The sequence below is a fragment of the Scyliorhinus canicula genome, chromosome 3 (genome assembly GCF_902713615.1).
Source record: "Scyliorhinus canicula chromosome 3, sScyCan1.1, whole genome shotgun sequence".
Taxonomy (NCBI): Eukaryota; Metazoa; Chordata; class Chondrichthyes; order Carcharhiniformes; family Scyliorhinidae; genus Scyliorhinus; species Scyliorhinus canicula.
Genome location: NC_052148.1, coordinates 172730846 through 172749205, shown reverse-complemented (window position 1 = coordinate 172749205; position 18360 = coordinate 172730846). Strand labels below are relative to the sequence as shown.

Sequence of the window (18360 nt, the reverse complement as noted above, 5' to 3'; positions counted from 1 at the left end):
AGTACCAAGGTTTGACGAGAAGGAGGTAGAAGCCTTTTTCATTTCATTTGAGAAGGTAGCTAAACAAATGAAATGGCCACAGGAGATGTGGGTATTACTGATTCAAACAAAGCTGGTAGGTAGGGCTAGTGAAGTGTTTGCATCACTATCAGAAGAGGTATCTGAGTCGTATGAGGAGGTGAAAAAATCCATCTGAGGTGCATATGAACTGGTGCCTGAAGCCTCCAGGCAAAGTTGTAGAAATTTAAGCAAAGAATTTGTTCAAACATACATTGATAGGCTCAAACAGAGTAATTTTGTTTGGTGGATAAAGGCTTTGAAAATAGACCAAACGTATGAAGCTCTCAGAGAAATTATACTTTTGGAGGTGTTTAAAAATTCAATTCCTGATGCAGTGAGAACTCATGTGGAAGAGCAGAGGATTAAAACTGCGAGATTAGCAGCAGAAATGGCAGATGATTATGAATTAGTTCATAAATCAAAGCTTGGTTTCCAACATCAGTTTCAGCCTGTGATGGATAGAAACTGGGGACATGAGAAATACTCAAGTGGTAAAGGTAAAGGTGATCTGATAGGAGATAATAAGGAGAGTGTACCTAAGATTAAAAAATAAATCCAGGAGAGTGGAAAATAAATGAAAAGTTTCAAATGTTTTCACTGTAATAAACGAGGCCATGGAAAGTCAGTGTTTGTGGTTGAAGAAAAGCATTGGGAAGGCTGATGTGGTAAAACAGGATAAGACAGTGGGGTTTGTTAAAGTGGTAAAGGAAAGCCCAAGTGAAGCCAAGGAGGTGCAAAAGATTGTACAGCCTGATTAAGGGGTGAATGATAAGAAGGTGCCAGATCTCTTTTAAAGATTTTACTTGTGTGGGTAAAGTTTACTCATGTGTATCAGGAGGAACAGGTAAAGTCGTCACAATTCTAAGAGCTAGTCAATCTTTAATGGTAAGAGGAGTTATGTAGTTTGGGAAGAATATTGCCAGATAAGGTGGTAATATGTGGAATTCAGGGTGAGAGGAGTAGTGTTTCATTATATAAGGTGAGGTTGGAAAGTCCAATGAAGAGTGGTGAAGTGGTTGTAGGAGTAATAGAGAAACTATCTTGTCCGGGAATACAGTTTATCTTGGGTAATCATATAGCTGGATCGCAGGTGGGAGTGATGCCTACTGTGGTTGATAAGCACAGTGGAAAATCAGACAACTGAAGCGTTGAAGGACGAATATACTGGGATTTTTCGGATTGTGTAGTGACAAGGTCGCAAAGTCACAGGTTAAGACAAGAGGCGAAATCAAAGAGTGAAATGAAGTTGAAGTGCAATTATCAGAAACTATTTTTGATCAGATGGTTGAAAAAGAACAGGAACAGGTGGAGGATGAGGCGGATATTTTTAGTTCAGGAAAATTGGTGGAGTTACAAAAGAAAGATGTAGAAATAAAATGGATGTATCAGAAAGCATACACGGAAGAGGAATCTGAGTGCATACCAGAGTGTTATTACCGTAAAAGTGATGTCTTGATGAGAAAATGGGGACCTTTACATATGCAGGCGGATGAAAAGTGGGCAGAAGTTCATCAAGTTGTATTGCTGGGAGGGTATAGAAAGGAGGTGTTGCGAGTTGCACATGAGGTACCAGTGGGAGGTCGATGTAGTTAGATTTTGTCAATTATGTCACACATGTCAAGTGATAGGGAAACCTCAAGCAGTGATAAAACCAGCGCCCTTAATACCCATTCCAGCATTTGAGGAACCTTTTACAAGGGTCCCAATTGATTGCGTAGGACCGCTTCCTAAAACAAAAAGTGGGATTCAATATCTTTTGACTATAATGGATGTGTCTACTAGATTTCCAGAGGCCATTCAATACATAATATTACAGCTAAAAAGATTGTGCAGGAGTTACTTAAATTCTTTACTGGATATGGACTACCCACAGAAATACAATCGGATCAAGGATCACATTTTACCTCTGAGGTTATTCAAAGAAGTTATGGATAGCTTAGGAATAAAACAATTTAAATCAACTGCGTGCCATCCAGAATCGCAGGGAGCATTAGAAAGGGGGCATCAGACATCAAAGACAATGTTGAGGGCTTATAGTCAAGATTATCCAGAGGATTGGGATAAAGGAATTCCATTCATACTGTTTGCAATTAGGGATGCACCTAATGAGTCAACCAAATTCAGTCCTTTTGAACTAATCTTTGGTCATGAGGTAACAGGACCACTTAAATTGATTGAGGAAAAATTGGTGAGTGAGAAATCAGAAATTACATTATTGGATTACCTGCCAAATTTTAGGGAACGATTAAATAGAGCAGGTGAATTGGCTAGACAACATTTAAAAGTTGCACAAAATGTGATGAAACGGGTAGCAGACAAGAAATCCAAAGTTTGTAGTTTTGCCAGTGGAGATAAAGTTTTAGTGTTGTTACCAGTGGTAGGTGAACCTTTAAAAGCAAGGTTTTGTGGACCTTATCAGATTGAAAGGAAATTAGTGAGTTGAATTAGGTGGTTAAAAACACCAGATAGAAGAAAGACTCACCGAGTGTGTCATGTGAATATGCTTAAACGGTACTTTGAAAGGGAAGGAGAGAAAAATGAGGATGTTTCAATGATTGTAACTCAAAGTGACGAACCAAATCTAGATGACTGTAAATTTGACATACCTCAAATTAAATTGGAAAATGGGGATGTTCTTAAAACTTGGGATAAATTGTTGAGTTACCTTCCAGTGGAAAAACCGACTGACCTGAAAGAGTTATTGATATCATATGGGCAAGTTTGTGGAGATAAATTGGGAAGTACTAAAATGGCTATACATGATGTAGATGTGGGAAATGCTGTTCCAATCAAACAACATCCACACAGGCTTAACCCTTTAAAATTGGCACAGGTCAACAAAGAGATTGAGAGTATGCTGAAAAATGGCATAATTGAAGTGTGCTGCAGCAAATGGAGCTCACCCATAGTGGTGGTACCAAAACCGAACGGTACCCAACGGTTATATGTGGACTATAGAAAGGTTAATGCAGTTACAAGAACCAACACTTATCCTATTCCACGTTTGAAGGATTGCATTGAGAAAGTGGGACAATCAGCTTTTATTTCTAAACTGGATTTACTAAAAAGGTTACTGGCAGGTACCTTTATCCGAAAGGGCGAAGGAGATTTCAACTTTTGTGACTCCAGATGGTATGTACCAATTCAAAGTTATGCCATTTGACATGAAAAACGCACAAGCCACATTTCAACGGTTAACTAACAAAGTTTGTGAGATGTACATCGGCTATCTGGTAATTTTCAGCCAGACATGGAAAGAACATTTAAAACATTTGATGGAGTTAGTCGATCGACTTCAAGAGGCGGGTTTGGTGATAAACCTAGCCAAAAGTGAATTTGGAAAAGCCCAAGTCACTTTCCTTGAGGAGTTTCTGATACCCTCAACACAAAGGGAAATAATGTGATTTCTCGGCGTGAGTGCTCAAACATTGGTGAAACGTTTTTGTAGCGTGGTTGCTCCACTGATTGCTGAAGAAACGCGGAAATTTCAGTGGACAGTGGACTTGCAACAGGCATTTGACTGTCTGAAAGCTGTGATAACCAATGCTCCCGTGTTGGAGAATTACAAGGACCTCTGTGATCAGATTTAACTAAAGTATCTGACTTTCAAGAGAAATGGATGGATCGTGCAAATGCCTTCTTGTTCAAAGAGATGTCAATTGAGAAGGTTTCCAGTTGGAGGAAGAAGAAAAAAAAATGGACTATATTATTATACCTGTTCGCATGTTGTGTTTTTTGAAACAAAAATGTATATTTACTGTGTGTATTTCTTAAAGCAGTGTTCTTCAAAGTCGGGACACGACCCGCGGGTGTGTCGCGGGAAGATGTCGGAAGGGTCGTGGAGCCGGTGTCTGCGGCGCTCCTGATCGCGCAAATCCCCGCGCAGCAGCCGGCTTTTCATAACGCCGGCTGCAAGCTGCCGTGCCCATGTTAAAAAAAAATTTGGCTGCATTGCGCATGATGATCGGCACGCGTGCGTGTTCCGCGAACGTGTAAAAAATTTTTAGCCGCATTGCGCATCGATAATCGGGCACGCATGCGCAGTGCGGCCGCTATTTTTTTTTTTAAAAACAGTTGCAGCTTTTTGATTCACAAGTTCTGTAGTTGTTTTTATTCATTTATTTTTTTCATTTTATTTTTTTTTTCATTTATTTTATTCATTTTATTTGTTTTACAAGTTCGGGGGGGTTTATTCATTTTTTTCATTTTTTTTTACAGGTTCGGGGAAATTTATTCATTTTTTTCATTTATTTTACTCATTTTTTTTTACAGGTTCGGGGCGGGGGTTTATTTGATTAAACTTTACAGGAAAAAAAAATCAGAACTTTGGACAGATGGAAACTCCATACTTCCAACACAGGAAGGCTTCACCTTCATCCAACAGGTTCCATTGGAGGAGCGTGTACGAGGGCCAAAGGGACCCAAAACCATTTCCTCAATTTTTGGCAGCAGCAAACAAGGTAAGAGAAAATGTGGGTCGCGCAGGTCGGCCGGCCTGGGTCCCGAAGGTTGGCCGGTTGATAAAAATGAGTCCCCGGGAAAAAAGTTTGAAGAACGCCGTCTTAAAGGATAGTGAATAGGTGAAAAATTAAACCATCTTGAAGTTGAAGGTTTATTTTTTTTCTTGGGAGGAGGCGTCATGTGAGAGTACCTTTAAGAAATTAGTGTTTAAGAAATATACCTTTAAGAAATGCGTGTTATTCAGTGATGTCAAAGTGTGGGTGGAGCTGGGCTGTCTGTCAGCTTTATACTTTCGTTTTAGGCTGTTTGCTGCAGGGTGTGTTTTAGTTTTGTTTTCAGTGTTGGAGCTGAAGCCAGACAAAGCAGGTGTACTGTTGTTCTCTCTGCCATGACCATTTGGTGAATTCAGAATTATAAATGTTTTCAGTAGTGAATGTAAACCTGATGTGCTTCTGTTAAAAGGCGTTTCTTTTGTTTTCTGGATGTTGTTTGGGACGTTATTAAGGATTACTTAGTGTTGTATTCTTTGGGGATTGTATTTGAATTGATGGTTGCCAAGATGTTCACTGTATGTTTTAAAAAGGTTAACTTGAGTTCATAGAATAAACATTGTTTTGCTTTGAAAAATACTTTTCCATTTCTGCTGCACCACACCTGTAGGGTGGGCCATGTGCTCCCATACCACAATCTATTAAAAGTTGTGGATCAGGTGAACTCCATGATACACTTTGGGGTTCTCTAAACTCTGGCCCAGAACAATATCTATAGAATCATTTACAGTGCAGAAGGAGGCCATTCAGCCCATCAGGTCTGCATCGGCCCTTGAAAAGAGCGCCCTACTTATGCCCACACCTCCACCCTACCCCCGTAACCCCACCTTACCTTTGGGACACTAAGGGGCAATTTATCACGACCAATCTACCTAACCTGAACATCTTTGGACTGTGGGAGGAAACCGGAGCACCCAGAGGAAACCCACGCAGACACGGGGAGAAAGTGCAAACTCCACATAGTCACCCAAGGCTGGAATTGAACCCTGGACCCTGGAGCTGTGAGGCAGCAGTGCTAACCACTGTGCCGCCCCACTAGTTGCTCACTAAATACACCTAATTCTGCACCCCATGGATTTGAAGTGAAGATGAGGGTCACACCAGAGTTAAATGACCAGTATGGGAGAGGGAAAGTGTTCTGAACAGCAGGGAAAAGATGAAACAGAGAAAGTGTTTGAGATTGCCAGCTGCAAAAATATCTTGTGGAGTAAAGGCCAAAAGCTATGCAGTTGCAAGCTTAAAAGTGCAATTGTAAGTGACTTGGTTGCACAGATTTTTTTTTCTCGGGATAGACGAATAAGGAAATAGATTTGAATGAGGGCACAGGGACATTTGTGGTTAAGGAGACATGAAAGCTGCCAGTGGTGGTGTAATCTGTGATAGAGATCACAGAAGTAGGAAAGATGGTATGGGCAAGAATGTTTCTGTGAGTCACACTACTTCAGTGGATGAAGATGCTTCAAGAGGACAGGGGTAGTGAAATTAGAAAAGGAAAGGCAAAGCGAGGACAGTGAAATCAAAGGCTAGAGCATAAACGAAGCTGTATGAGACCTGACAGTGATCGACAGTAATACTAGGTAATCAAAAGTGTTCTATTCTTCAACGTGACTATATTCGGCTTGATAAAAAAAAACTCTAATCTGAAGTGTGTACCCTTCACAAAACACCTAAAGTAAGAAAACTATTCTCCCCAGTCTTAAATACTGGTCCATTGCCACAGGAAGCTCTATTGGTGTAATCCCAACAGCCAAAGCGAACATCACTTTGGTGGAAAAATCTATTTTGTCCTTCAACAACTCTTGACTGCCTATGAAACATCAAATCCAAGACAGTTCCAGTGCCTTTCCCACAGCTGTACATTTCAGCAAACTTGAATGTTTTGGCACCTAAGCAAAGTTTCATCCCTACTATTGTTGCCCTGTAAGGTAAGATTCCGGTCCTGCATATAATATCGGAGAAGAAAGGATTTGGGAGGGGGGAGGGGAGAGGGGGGGTGTTTAAAGATTCAGGCATGTAATTCTGGAACTTAGGGCCTGGACAGCTGAAGCCACCAGTGGAAAGATGTGAAGGAATTTGGAGATGTACAAGATGCCAGGATTGGAGGAACACCAAGGTCTGAGGGTTGTAGAGCTGAGGGAGGTTACAGAGAAAGGGATGGACAAAGCAATAGGCGGATTTGAAAACAAAAATTGAAAATTAAAAATGGGCATTGTTGAACCAGTAGCCAATGCAGCTCAGACAACACTGGAATGATGGGTGAACAGAACTTGTTCCAAGTCAAGATACAGGCATTGGAGAATTGGATGAGTTGAAGTTGACAATGGGTGAAAGTTGGTCACGAGGCATTGGAATAGTATTGTATGACGGGGTACGATTTCCCTGTTAAAATTATAAGAATAGCGATTTTCTTTAGACCAGTTTATAACTTTATTGTTGAAAATGCCTTTTCTTCATATTTCTAACGCTTGCAAATTCTTCAACAAATCAAATAGCCCAACTAGTGTTCCACATGCAATGCCCATTTATATTTTTGGACTGTACGCGAGATGGGGGGAAAAAAATTATCTTTGAAAAAATTTTTTTTTTTAAAAATAAATTTCAAGTGTCCAATTATTTTTTTCCCACTTAAGGAGCAATTTAGAATGGCCAATCCACCTACCTTGCACATGTTTGGGATTGCAGGGGCGAGACCTACCAGACACAGGGAGAACGTGAAAACTCCACACGGACAGTGACCCAGGGCCAGATCGAACCTGGGACCTTGGCGCCGTGAAGCAGCAGTGCTAACCACTGCGCCACCAACCACCCAGCTTTGAAAAAATATTTGATGCAGATTTCTACTTTAAAATATTTCTCAGCTTCATGTATTTTAATTTAGTGTTTTTCTAACTTTTTTCATAATTGATTAATGTTTCCAATATTCTAAGTATGAATTGCAAATGTAGTCCTTTGCAGTCTTGGCTACATCTTGGATATATTTGGCGAATCAAATCCATATTCACCTTTTGCACAACATTCACACACATTGAAACATTTGATCAGATGTACTTCCTCTCACGTCCATCTTTAGATTGAGATTATACTTTTGTAAAATGTCAGATGTAGTGGATGATCATTGACACAATGTTGGGGACCTGTGCTCACTTTCTGATTTAATACAAAGGGATTACTACCATCCCCAATGTGGGGTTCAACAGCTTTCCCTTTTTAATTGTTTGTGAATGCTTGTGAAGCCAAGTCATACGAGTGCATACTTTACTTCCAATATTTGCCAACTAAGTGTTACAGTACCAGACCAGATCCCCAATTTATATTAGGAAACCAGACATGAAACCCCAACAATTTTTCAATTTGTAAACTTTGACGAAAGGATACTTCACCCCCAGGAGCGATTCCACTGACAAATAGGTATTTTTAAAATTTAACTGTGATGATATGCGTAAAGCAATTCTGTCCATAATATTATTCATGACCTCCGACCACTAGGTGGCAGTGTAAACCCACCACGTGACCTGATGTCTGGGGAGTTAGGAGTAATTTGGTTGGTGGATAAACGTATTTTGCAGTGGCTCTATAATAGTTAGTGCTGGTAGTTTATTTTATTTATTCTAGTTATCTTTACCATGCAGTTGTTTCAAAATAAATTATTTAAACTATATGTTCTGTAGTGCATCATTCATATCGGCCAGAACTTGACACTAACTTTATTAACACAAAATTTACACCATTAACATTCAAGGAAAAAAACGGCTTTTCAATTAATAGTTAAACAGTTCTTTAAAAAAAATAAAGTCGTCTTTGAGCTTACTTTCCCTTCTACTTCTAAACTTTCAATGATGCAAAATCCACACACAGATCAAATGACCAAGTTAACACTTAGTTGCTTACAAATTTATTCACAAAGTCCTTGGAGACAAGCTTTCAGAAATCAGTCTGATTGGGGTGGCATGTGGCACAGTGATTAGCACTGGGACTGCGGCGCTGAGGACCCGGGTTCGAATCGCAGCCCTAGGTCACTGTCCGTGTGGAGTTTGCACGTTCTCCCCATGTCTGCGTGGGTTTCACCCCCACTACACAAAGATGTGCAGGTTAGGTGGATTGGCCACACTAAATTGCCCCTTAATTGGAGGAAAAAAATAATTGGGTACTCCAAATCTATTTTTTTTTTTATTTTAAAAAAGAAATCAGTCTGAAAAACACTCCGTCCCTCAAAACCCACAGTGGAATTCTAAAATGAAACTAAAAAAAGACACAGGGCAGGGCTAAAAAACAAAACTAAAAACAGACCCAGTCACTCCCGTGACATCACAGCCTGCCTAGCTGTTAACCTCTTAATCACAGTATTAGCAACATATAATCTGGAGATCTTAACCCAAGTTCTTTTAATAACATTACTGCAACAGACACATAATACAATATATTTAAAAGTTCCCGACATTCATCACACTAAGTCCCATGAACAAAGATAGAATAAAGTACATTTATCTAAAGTTCTTTATTCTAAAGTTTTATCAAGTATACTAGTGATGTATTGATACCCAACAGTGTTATAATATGTGCAAATGTTGTACAAAAACAGTTATGATTGACCAGACAGCCTAGAGGTGAATATGTATGATATTTCATTTACCAAATATATCCAAAACTATAGACAAGATTGCAAAAAAAACCACATTATAAATTAATACTTAGAAATAATGCCAGAATCACAGCACACTTGCATTAAAGTTGAGTTTGATGGCAGTTGGAAATTGTTGTAAAATAAATTATAAGAGCCAACCCTGGAGTTTATACTGTAAGAAATCAGATTGTAAATAAAATGAGTAACCACTTATCTGTTGGGTTGGATTAGCAGTTACCACACCACAGCAAATGCAGCATGGTAATTATACTCATTCAACAACACAAAAATACATTCACCAGCTCAGAGAAATCACACAGTGCCAAGTCATTATTCCTACTTGTATTTATCCCGTCATTAAAATGTTTCATAAACAATAAATTACTTTTCTGGAGCACAATGTCCACTGTTATGTCGGCAAACAGGACAACTATTATCATTATTACACTGAACTATCAGCCTGGATTATGACTTTAGGTTGTTGTTCAGCGCAAACCCACAATCTACCAGTCCAAAGATCTACCAGTGACAATTCAAAACACGAATTGTTTAAAAGACAAGTGGTCACATTAAAATAAAATATACCCCATACATAACAGCTTTTTCCACTTTCTTGAAAACATGAGTCGCCTGGTACATTTATAGTTCTGATTCCCCATTCTCAAAAGGTTTTGACCTAAAATTCAAGCTAAATTTAAGAAAACAAATGTGTTGGTGGGACATGCTCCCGTTGTCATTGGCGGGGAGGGTACAGACCGTAAAGATGACGGTTCTCCCGAGATTTTTGCTCGTCTTCCAGTGTCTCCCTATTTTTATACCAAAGGCCTTTTTTTTATTTTTATAAATTTAGAGTACCCAATTATATATTTTTTCCAATTAAGGGGCAATTTTGCGTGGCCAATCCACCTAATTGAAATGAAACCCATGCAGACATGGGGAGAAAGTGCAAACTCCACATGGACAGGACCCAGGGCCGGGATTCGAACCCGGGTCCTAAGCACTGCAGTCCCAGTGCTATCCACTGCGCCACATGCCGCCCTTCAAAGGCCTTTTTTAAGCAGGTTAATGCGGTGATCTCTGGGCTTGTTTGGGCAGCTAAAACCCCGCGAGCCAGGAATGTGCTGTTGGAGCAAAACCGAGAGGGGGGTTTGGCCCTGCCGAACTTTAGGAATTAGTACTGGGCAGCAAACATAGCCATGATCAGGAAATGAGTAGTAGGGCATGGGTCGGTGTGGGAGCAGGTGGAGGCTGCATCATGTAGGGGCACAAGCTTCGGGCCACTGGTAACTCTGCCGTTCTCACCGGCTCGGTACTCTACAAGCCCGGTGGTGGTGGCGGCTCAGAGTTTGGGGACAGTGGCGGAAGCATTTGGGAGTGGAGGGAGCGTCGGTGTGGGCTCCAATTTGTGGCATCACCAGTTTGACCTGAGGAGGATGGATGGGGGTTTCAGAGGTGGAGAGCAGGTATTGAGAGACTGGGAGATCTGTTATTGATGGGAGCTCTGCCTGTTTAGAGGATTTGGAAGAGGAGTTTGAATTGCCGAGTGGGAATGGGTTTCGTTATCAGCAGGTGAGAGACTTTGTACGAAGGCAGGTTTTGACCTTTCCACTTCTACTGCCACAGGGGATACAGGATAAGGTGGTTTCAAAAACTGGGGTGGGGAGGGGAAGGTCTTGGATATTTATAAGGAACTCATGGAGTGGGAGGGAGCCCAGATAGGCGAGATAAAGCACAAGTGGGAAGGTGAGCTGGGAAAGGAGCTAGAGGCAGGTCTGTGGGATGATGCTCTGAGTAAAGTCAACACGGCCTCATCATGTGCCAGGCTCAGCCTGATTCAATTCAAGGTGGTTCACCGGGCACACAGGACGGTGGCCTGGATAAGCAGTTTTTTTGGGGTGGAGGACAGGTGTGTGACATTTGCAGGAGAGCCCGCAAATCTTGTCCACATGTTTTGGGCATGTCTGAAGCTCAGGGGATTCTGGCAGGGATTTGCGAATGTCATGCCCATGGTGCTAAAAACGAGGATGGCGCCGAGTCCAGCAGTGGCGATCTTTGGAGTATCGGAAGACCCGGGAGTCCAGGGGCGAGAGAGGCTGACGTTTTAGCCTTTGCCTCCTTGGTAGCCCGGAGACGGATCCTATTATCATGGAGGGACTCGGAGGCCCCAAAATCGGGGGTATGGGTTTTTTTTTTTAAGAACATAGAACATACAGTGCAGAAGGAGGCCATTCGGCCCATTGAGTCTGCACCAACCCACTTAAGCCCTCACTTCCACCCTATCCCTGTAACTCAATAACCCCTCCTAAACTTTTTGATCACTAAGGGCAATTTATCACGGCCAATCCAACTAATCTGCACGTCTTTGGACTGTGGGAGGAAACTGGAGCACCTGGAGGAAACCCACGCAGACACGGGGAGAACATGCAGATTCCGCACAGACAGTGACCCAGCGGGGAATCGAACCTGGGACCCTGGAGCTGTGAAGCCACCGTGCTATCCACTTGTGCTACCGTGCTGGGTTAGCGACATGGCTAGGTTTCTCAGGCTTGAGAAAATCAAGTTCGCCCTGAGAGGATCAATGTTAGGGTTAGATGGCAGCCGTTTATCGACTTCTTCAGGGAAAACTAAAACTGTTAGTAGATACAGTGGAGGGGGGGGGGCGGGGGGAGAGGGAGAGTTAGTTTAGTTTAGGCAGCATCAGCAGGAGGAGATAAGAGGGGCTTGGGATTTGTGTGTATAAGCCATGTTGGCTGGGTATGGCTGTTGGTTGGGGCGGGGGGGTGTTACATACTGAACAATGTTTACATTTGTATTTGAATATTTGTTATAAAATCATAAATGCCTTAATAAAATGTTTATTAAAAAAGGAAAACAAATGTGCAGTGCAATTATAGTAACATTCAAAGTATTCACTAAAATATGAGGGAGCCACAGAAAAGTTTGATGCAACGTTTTCAAAAATACATTGAAATCTTCAAAGAAATTAGTAACTTGTTATGACAAATGCAAAATAAATATCTTCATACACCTGTTCAATGAAATAAAACATTAAAAAGTGCAAAATATGCAAAATAGTACATAAAATATTTTTTTTCTTTTCTGTCAATATTTACCACTGTAAATTACAATGTTAACATTTCCCTTTTAATTATGTAACACAAACCATACAGCCATGGACTCTGGCCTTGAGGCCATTCTGTGCACGAAGTGCAGTATGTTAGCATATAAATATTAGTTATTCGGTAGGGTAAGAACAAAGAGTTCAATTTAAAAGGAGAAGCAACAGTAGGGAGTTACAAAGACGATCCGATCATTAAATTGGGGGACATCAGTTCAATGGGTTAATGGCCACCTGGGGTTAAAGGTAATTTGTATAGTTAGGCAAATGAATTCCAAATTGATGAAGTTGGCAGACAGAAGCTTACTGATGATATTCAGAGACAGTGCTCGCCAAAAGACAATATGCTCACACTAATTTATCCAGAAATTAATCTAGTTCTTTTAATACCTCTCAAGCTCAGGGTATTTTCGGGCCGATTCCTGAAAAATTCATTACTGAGCAAAGCAGCAACATTCAAGTCAAAATCACTTCCTGGAGGATTAATTGCTATGAGTTTTTTAATCCATTTTTATCAAGTTACACAGGCCAGACACCTTTCAGTTGAACAGTATTATAGACCTCACTGGAATAAACTTCAATAATTAGCCTCATATTACATGAAGTAAAGAGCATTTTAAGAGGAAAATAAAAATGAGGGCCATTCAACTGTAACTAGTACAAATAGGAGTGAGGAAGATAATAATGGGAACAATTCCCACACTGTGTTCCAATCTCAAAAGAAATGTCAAATGAAAGAATGATAGCAACAAACCCACAGAGTTTCATTCTCGACTGGTCTTGCATACCCTCTTATGCACTTCAAAAATCTTCAGGAGGTTGTTCTGAAATAATACCTCAGCACATCACTGCTATTCTATCTGCCATATTTATATTACACAGCAGATTTTATTGCAGCTAGAAAAGAAAAACAATTGCTCAATCTTGGCTGGGGAGAGCTTTGTGCATGCTAGTGAGCACAAAATGGACCTGCCAACTTATTTTAGTAAGTGTCGTCACACACCTCCTGGCAGACAGTAAACATGACTGGTCCCACCTCTAATAACCCAGAGTCTGCTTACGTTGCCATTGAGGGCAGTGCCATCTCCAGATACACCTATAGATGCCATCTCTTTTGGTTATTCTCAGAGCCTCCAGAGACCACACCATCATACTGTATTTGCTTTGTTACATGCTGTCAATAAACATTAAACGTGGAACTAACTGCCAACTTCAAAGCAACATTGTCAAACATATGGAAGCAGATTGCCTGCCCTCTCAACGCAAGGAGAAAAAAAATCCCTAAATAATTAATTTGATGCTCACACAAACTTCTTGTGAACTCATCTGAAGTGATCATCTTTTTAAAAACACAACTATTATGATTCAATGCACTTCAGCAGAAAACTGCCAAAATGTGCATCTTAAGTGGTGTGGCATCTTGATTTGTCTGGACCAAATAGTCAAGTTGCTGTTGAATCTTCCTCACCTAATAGCACTATGTTGACCCTAACATTTATTTTAATAGGAATCTGCAACCAGCATAATATCAAATAAAATACATTTGAAGATGTAACAGTGTGTTCAAAGGCCATTCCCAGCACTACTTCTAATTCAGGACATCACAGAATACCTTGCGGAAATAAGCTTAAGACAAATCTAAACATATAAAAATCAACACAGTCAAATACATTAGGAAAAATGACTAACAAATGTGGTCAGAGATAGCTTTTAAGAAAGGTCTTAAAAGAGGAGAGAATTGAAAAGAAGATGGAAAGACAGAGGTTTAAGAAGAAAGCTTGGTGCTGAGGCACTTGAAATCACAGACAGCAACAATGGGGCAAAGTAATAGCCAGGTAAATACAGATTAAAGAGGTTATTCAGCCCATCTAATTTATTCTTCCATGGAAATTTATAAACCACCATCACACTACTTTTTAAATTCTTCTAGATGTTTTGCATTCATATCTTTCCAGGTTACCAGCTGAATCATTTGACTGTTACACATTTGCAAGGACAATCTAAATCAATCTATGTATTCCGGCTTTGTGTTAAACAGACTGAGTCAAAGAAAATGCAATGATCTGATTGTTCAGTCCAGTAGGATTTCTTCATCTATTTTGGATACTCTTCATTTGGACAGGACTTACTTAACCCACCAAAAATACTTTCAGAATCGAGTGATAAATTCTGAAAGATCATTAACATGCCATCTAAATCTCAGTTTCTCCCCTTCATCTCCTAATGGTTAAGTAGTTTCACTATACAAATCAAGACCCAAACTTCAAACTATGATCATTTATCTGATTTCAGCCAATTTTATGACATGTTCAACTGAATTTCTTCCCTGTCAAATAACATGCTGATATACATCAAAGGTTACATATGAATAGTCACCTAACTGAGGTACAATACTCCAACCACAAGGGGGAAGAAAATTAGAGAATCCAAAAACTAGAGTTCATTTTTTTTTAAATGGTCCCCATGGGCAATGCATTTAGTCCATATTTCACAAAACAAATAACTTCATTAACATGTGGTATGCGTGTTTAAATAAATTTCAAGTCCACCTTCTATTTTTCACAAGTAATGAGAATATCTTACCTATAAAATAATTATTGGACAAGAAGGAATTTTCTCAGTCTGCACTTGCGCCATTAATTTAAGGTCTAACCTGCCCCACTCAGCTCTATCAGTGAAGCTTTGGGATATTCAATAATAGCATTTGCCAAAGACCACATCACAAGAAAGAATGAGTTTCCAGACAACTGCAGCAATCTATGTTTTATTAATAATTATCTTTATTGTCACAAGTAGGCTTACATTAGTACTGCAATGAAGTTGCTGTGATAAGCCCCGAGTCGCCACATTCCGGCGCCTGTACACAGAGGGAGAATTCAGAACATCCAAATGACCCAACAGCACACCTTTCGGGACTTGTGGGAGGAAACTGGAGCACCCGGAAGAAACCCACGCAGACACAGGGAGAACATGCAGACACAGCACAGACAGTGACCCAAGCCGGGAATCGATCCGGTGCCCCTGGAGCTGTGAAGCAACAGTGCTAACCATTGTGCTACCGTGCATTTCCCACAGAAGTATGCATTAGCAAGTTGTAAAGTAGAGTTTGCACATCTTGGGGCTCCAAGGGGATGCCTTTGTCAGTTTAAAAGTCAAGTGAACATGTGCGTTAGATCCAAGTCCAATGATTCCCCAAACAAACAAGAGGCTAGCTAACAACAAAGTTACAATTTTGCAATCAGCACTAGATGACACTATTTGACAGGAACAGATTTCCTCAGATTGCTCCAAATCTCAAATAATGAATACACCAATTGATATAAATGTGATATGCAGCATGCAACTGACAATGGCATTACACAATCCTAAAACGGAAATGCACAAATGCAAAAGATTAATTTGCAACATTTCTGGCATTTTCAACTATGATCGGTCAACAATGGGTGCATGTAAATGTATATTTGGATGCAATGTTGCCTTTTATCATCAACATTCAAGATTTCTCACTCAAGATCACCCTTAGACTTAAGTTTATAACATAAATGACTACTAAATCCTCTTCTTCCCAAGAACGGCAGAACAATAACTTTTTACATTTTTTGACAAGCTGGTCACAGAAATTACCAGATGGCTTGAAAAATGAATTAATATTTCAACTTACTTCCAAAGACAAAACAAAAGCATTCCACTAAAGCAGCTCATGTATTCAGCCTATGTCCAATCAGGTAACTGGAAGAATTATCATCTAGAAAGCCATCCCCTTATAAACAATTGCTGGCTGAATTTCAAAAAATTAAAAGAAGCTAGTCTTTTCTAGGACAGTCATGTCATCAGCTTTATAATGCCACAAATACAGTCCAATTATTTTAACATCCCAATCACATAAGTCAACATAAGATTATAGAACCAGTAACAAAAGGAACAGAATAGTTTCAACAGAATGGTATTCCTCATTTTCCAAATGATATGTTTTATCCAACATTGACCTCAGCCACATCTCAGTTCTGTTATTGTTTGTGCTACTGTCTTTTGAAAGGGAATTAGAAGAAGGGATTCTATGAACTCTGCCAGGAAAAAAATATGATATGGAGAAAATTTAGATGGCTGCAGGAATGTGGGTTACAGCATTAGAAAAGAGGAAAACACAAAAGTTGACAACTAAGGCAATTGAGAAACTGAGTTCCCATTTGGTTCAATACTACCAACCCAAGATTTGATTTCAATATGGTGCAGGTTAAATCTAATGATGTGCCAGAATTATGTATTGATCCTACTTCCAGAAGTATGCAGATGCATTTGAGCACAAACAATGGAAAATACACTTTGCTGCATAATTGGTTTTCCTTCAGTAATTTATGGGGAACAGCAGAATTTGTTAGGATGTATCAAGGCCTGCTTTCTAGCATTTACCTCTTTCATTTGATTTTATTTACTGACACATAAATCTTGAAGGGCCAACCAACATCTGCAATTTCATACGTTGGCACCTATTGTACGACAGATACTCCACAGTGGATGAATAATCAGGGGTTCATACGCCACCCCACCATCCACAGTGGTCACAACAATATTGAATTTGACGAAAAAAATTACATAACCTGTGAAGCAAACTGGTGGGGACATTTTAACGATTCCAACCCTGCGGCCAAGATTGCAACGCAGCTTTACCAGCAGGATGGTGCTAAAGCGGACATTTCGCCAAATCGATAATGTTACATGAAGTTGGTACAGTTGCCGCTTCCCCGAAAACAGGGCAGCTTTCCCGTAACCCGTTTGAACCCCGAAGGGGAATAAATCGGTTCTTGCTTCTGCCGAAATGTCTTCTTGCAATGAGGTCGGGATTGATTCCAGTGGGGAGAGTGAGAGCGGCCTAAAGCCGGAGGCAGGCGTGGGGCAAAATAAAAGGGTGGGGTGTGGTGGGCAGGTGCCCGTCCCCCGGGGACGAGCGGCGCGGGGGCCGTTAGCCACCCGAATGCCGGCTCCTTTTAAACCCCAGGGCCGGAAATCCACCCCGCCGGAAAGAGGCAGCAACCGGCCAGGGGGAAGGGAAAGGAAAATAAATACAGCTGGATAAATCTCAGCTCAGCATCAAAACAGGCACATCCCCCCTCTCGCCACTTTCAACGCAGGGTTTATTTCATTTGAAGAAGTTAAATTAGACCAACTCACCAGGGGGGAAAAAAATATCTCGAGCGGACGAAGGAGAGATGAAGGTTGGTGATTTTTTTTTTCCTCCCCTCCTCCTCTTATTATTGAAATTTATCCTGTGAAGCGCCGCAAGACGATGGCGGAAGGGGATGACAGGGCAGTCGGGAGGGTTGCGCCGCTGCTGCTCTTTCTCCTGGTGGCCATTTTCACCCGAGGCTGAACTGGAGAACCCTGAGAGTGACAGTGGGGAACATCGCTGGGGTTCGTCTCCGCTCTCCTCTCCGCTCCCTCCTCACAGGCGCCGGGGCTCCCCGCTGCCGGGATCGATTTACAGCGCCCCCTCCGCCAGCGACAGCGCACTGCAATTCCCGTCCCTCCGCCCGCCCAAGAGCAGCCACTGCGCGGGCGCACTCGGCCCTCGCTGGGGGGGGGGGGGGGAATGGCCCCGCCCCTCCGCCAGCGAGCCCTGGGCCCAGGTGTGAACTTTGCGCCTGCGCGCTTTCACAAACTGGAGGGGGCAGAAGCACATGCCATCTGCTGGAAGGCCAAAGCTTTAAGCGGGACAGCAATAAGAATTACGATTATAACGTCTATTTTTGGGAATTGCAGGGCGTGATTTTCAAAGCTATATGCAATTAACATTTTCTGAATTTCAGATTCGTTTTACATGCGAGCTTGGAACCTCTACCTGTCGTGTTAGGTACACTGGTCTAACACTGGCTGCAACAGGATGCAGCTTGGATCAGAAAAATACTCCAGACCTTGAAGCTAGTTCAATCAGGTTTATTGAATTAATAGCACAGTTAGCACAGTTCTCTGTAAGTTCGACTCTTAAGTGTGGTTACTCTGACTGAACCAGACTAGCTCTTAGCCACCTGGTGGAGGTGTGAGACTGACTCTCT

At 41.2% G+C, this 18360-nt stretch overlaps 1 protein-coding gene across 2 annotated transcripts in view; it reads right to left on the bottom strand.

Annotated features, from left to right (window-relative positions):
* The window catches only part of wdfy3 (WD repeat and FYVE domain containing 3), a 490874-nt gene extending 473224 nt beyond the window's left edge, over nucleotides 1–17650 (bottom strand). For both annotated transcript variants that reach the window (XM_038791772.1, XM_038791773.1), the window contains exon 1: nucleotides 17480–17650. The gene's annotated coding sequence lies outside the window, so the exon portion shown is untranslated. The remainder of the gene's footprint in view (nucleotides 1–17479) is intronic.
* Nucleotides 17651–18360: the final 710 nt, after the last annotated feature.